Source organism: Apium graveolens, chromosome 5 (genome assembly GCF_009905375.1).
Source record: "Apium graveolens cultivar Ventura chromosome 5, ASM990537v1, whole genome shotgun sequence".
Lineage (NCBI taxonomy): Eukaryota > Viridiplantae > Streptophyta > Magnoliopsida > Apiales > Apiaceae > Apium > Apium graveolens.
Genome location: NC_133651.1, coordinates 39,104,449 through 39,107,411, shown reverse-complemented (window position 1 = coordinate 39,107,411; position 2,963 = coordinate 39,104,449). Strand labels below are relative to the sequence as shown.

At 30.3% G+C, this 2,963-nt stretch overlaps 1 long non-coding RNA gene across 1 annotated transcript; it reads left to right on the top strand.

Moving 5' to 3' along the window:
- The first annotated feature begins 446 nt into the window (after positions 1–446).
- Positions 447–2,591, top strand: LOC141662087 (uncharacterized). The gene is made up of 3 exons (XR_012550240.1): positions 447–684; positions 757–809; positions 2,259–2,591. It is a non-coding gene; the product is annotated as an uncharacterized LOC141662087 (long non-coding RNA).
- The last annotated feature ends 372 nt before the right edge of the window (positions 2,592–2,963 follow it).

Sequence of the window (2,963 nt, the reverse complement as noted above, 5' to 3'; positions counted from 1 at the left end):
ATCATGATTTGTGAAGGTTTTCCTATTTGGAATGGCAAGATGGCAAGAGGCCACCCATAAGCGTACAAGAAAGGTGCTCTGTAAGAAAATGGAATTCTTATGAATATTTATGTTATGTTTTTGGGAACAAACAAAATATAAGGCTGTTATTTTTTTTAAGCCAATAAGGTTGCTTCTTTGTTCCTATTTTAAGTTCAATATGATAAAAATCATGCGGATCTGTATTATCTAATCTACGTTAAAATCTCACTTATGGGTGGCCACTTGCCATCTCTACCAATAGGGCAACATAATGTAGAGCTTGAGGCTACAAGAATGGCCGAATTTTACGCGCATAATATGCTCGAAGAGTGGATGGATCTTACGCTCATGCTGCAGAATATAAAGTTGTTCAAGCAAAATAAATAGTCACAGTACTATTTTATATGCTAATCAAGCTGCAAATTTTCGGTTGTGGCCTGCCTATTTTTAGTTGGAATCGCTTTGTCCTATTCATAGTTCTATTTTTCTAGCTATTGGTACTCTTCCTTTTCAATAAATTGAACAAGGTTTCTTCCGTTTATTGCTCGGAATCATTGAATTCCTGTAAAAAGTTTCTTGCTAATTTTTCGTGGAATGTGCTTGATCATGCTTTTGAAGGATTTAGTCGCGGGAATGGTTTAGATCCTGTTGGGGAGTTCTCTGGTAAAAATTCTGATTTTCTTGAAACTAAGACTTCATTGAAGTCGTTCTTATTATTTGTTTGTGTTTTTACAGGTTCCAAATGTCACTTATATCAAACCAACAATCTCCTTTCTCACCAATACAAGGTATGCATCTAAATTTTGAACCCTGGATTTAAAGATATATAATCTAAAATGATTGTTTAATTTCGATCTTTATGTATTATTGAATTTTACACCTTCATCTTTATATAAATTCACATCCTGATTATATATTCTGGGGTAAAATTAAGTAGATAATATAATAGCAAGAGATTCTCCCCATTTATGTTTAAATTTGCTTTTATATAAAGTTTCTAATCATATTTACCCCAATTTAAAATGTGTATGTTTAATTGTATTTAAAGATTTGTTGTAATTACATGTCCTGATCTATAGTTATTGACTCTTCCCAAATTCATATATGTATGATTATTGAATCTATTCTTAGTTTCATTTTCTTGATAATTTTGTATCTATAGGTTTTGTCCATTTAAAACCTGAATTGGAATGCATAATCGTTATTGGAATTCTTACTCAATTTTGGGTAATTTTAATGTTTTATTACATTATTATTTTTTATTTATAGTGTTCATTGACTAAGAAATGCACATAATTTTTGAATCTTATTTTCTTTTGTAATATAAACCATAAATAGAGCTGAACATTCGGTCGGTTCAGTTTCTGACTGAACCGAATTAGAAAACCGAAAATCCAAATTCATATTTTTCTAAGACCAAATCGGACCAAAATTATGTCATAAAATGAACCAAAACCGAACCGAAATAATTCGGTTCGGTTTGAAAAAACCAAAATTTTAACATTTACAGTTGTTTTACAGTAAAAATGGACTATATCACTACATTATAACTTGGCCAATTCTCTGGAACCAGACCATTATAACAAACACAAATGATATGGATGCAGAGTAAAGATTTATCATACCAGACATTATATTTAAGTGGCAGAGTTGTATTCTGCAGAAGTCATATAGTACTCGGGCAAGGAAATTATTTCTAAAAAAAGAAAAGGCAAGCAAAGTAGGTTCATGTATTAGACATATTATTTAGAAAACATGACCGCAATTGGTTACTACCTTTCCATTAAGAATTAAAGAAAATTTAGACAAGAAAAAGAATTTTACATGTTATTTGTTATATAATAAATAAATTCAAAAAACATATATACTCACAATTCATTTTTTTCGGTATAACCGAACCAAAATTATGATAAACCGAACCGATTTTATTTCGGTTAAATCCGAAAAAACCGATTTAACCGAAATTTTAGAAAAAATTCAAACCAAACTAAATCGAAATTTTACAGTTCGGTTCGGTTTTTTGGTTTTGGTTTTGATCACCCCTAACCACATATTTGATGAAAATCCTACACATGTATATTAAGTTATATATCTCTTATCTGTTTGAAAATATTACCAGATTTTCAAATTTGTGTTTTTTGTTCTTCAACTTGAGTGTTCGTCATTTTGCTAACTACTCTGTTTTTGCTCTTTGTTGATGTTTATAAATTTAAATGGTATTTTGGGATATTTGTAAGACTCGCATCGGATCTGAGACGATGGTGGATATCGCAAAAGATCACCTTTCAGAACAAATAATTGTTCAGATTTTGGGTTTATCTGTTACTCCAATATCAGTCGATGGAACTGATAGTTCTGAACATTGGGCTACATGATACTTATGTAATGATTAATTGTGATGCTACTAATTTCATAACTGGTGTAGGTTGGATTTATCGAGATGTCATTGTAATACCTTTTAGATTGAAGAATTTGAATATTCTATGTGTTAGGCGATCAGAAAACAAAACAGCTATTTGTTTTGATTATCTTTTATTTCACAATCAGATTGTATTTGACAGTTCAGAGGTTTCTTCCGGCTGTGTTATAATTTTTTATTATATCTTTTGCTTATTTGTCAGAAAAAGAATAAGATTGGCTCTTCTTTTAGCAAATGTACAGTCTTATTGCAGCTTAATATAAGCTGATAGAACACTACCTGTAAACTTGTAAAATATGGAGGAAATACTTTAGCATTGATAGATCTACATTTGCGATTCTTTGACATTGTGAAAGCGAAAACTGCACGGAAAAGTTTAAGGTGCATATTTACTATATTTGTGTCATATAACCTTATTAGTTACTATGCATTTTGTAGGTTATACATGTTGTTCAATATTTTGTTTTTTTATTGTCAACTATTTAATTTACAAGTTGAATTTGCTCGAAATGCTATTGTCACA